A 741-nucleotide genomic window follows, 5' to 3' on the forward strand; every position below is an offset into this window, starting at 1 on the left:
GATAAAACGTGAGATCTCTTTCAATAATATGCATAGCTTTCGATTTCTTCAGATACTGAAACTCAAGGGTTTTCTTCCTGTAAACAATTACAAAAAAAAAAAAAAAAAAAAAAGTCAAAGAGAGCTAATTACACTCAGGATTTTTTATAGGAGCACGAATCAAATTTAAAATCATCATGTCCTACAAGCTTACAAAAGGGTCCCTAGAAATTCCTTTGAATTCATTCCTTTGAGTGAATGTAAACACATAGACCAAAGGAGTCAAGTCATCCAACCACTTCTTTCTTTCCTGCTCAGGATAGAGGCAGCATCAGGAGATCTTGGCTGTGTCAGTTGCCAGCTGCATGTGAATAGGTTTTAAGGAGAATCTGAGATGAAAAAACTTCTGGGTTAAGCCATTCCTGTAGCATCTATGCATCTGTTAGTAGTTCCCAAGACCTGACTTGCCAGAACATAATGTTACAAACACACAACTCTAAGCCCCAACCTCAAATAAATAGAAAGGCATTTGGCATTATCCTCCTCCTCCTCCTCCTCTTGATTGTAGAATTAAGCTTTCCTCCTTCAGTGGTGAAGTTGTTGCTTCCCCAGTGTCTTTACATTCACAGGGTACCCTGGAGCCTTGGAAACAGTGGGAAATCTCTGAGATTTGATTGATATTATGGACTGAAACAATGCTTGTCCTGCTGCATTTTTCTGGGAAGGAGAATTCAAGGATTAAGGATTGTTGTAATCCTGAAA

This window comes from Apodemus sylvaticus, chromosome 12 (genome assembly GCF_947179515.1).
Source record: "Apodemus sylvaticus chromosome 12, mApoSyl1.1, whole genome shotgun sequence".
Classification (NCBI taxonomy): domain Eukaryota; kingdom Metazoa; phylum Chordata; class Mammalia; order Rodentia; family Muridae; genus Apodemus; species Apodemus sylvaticus.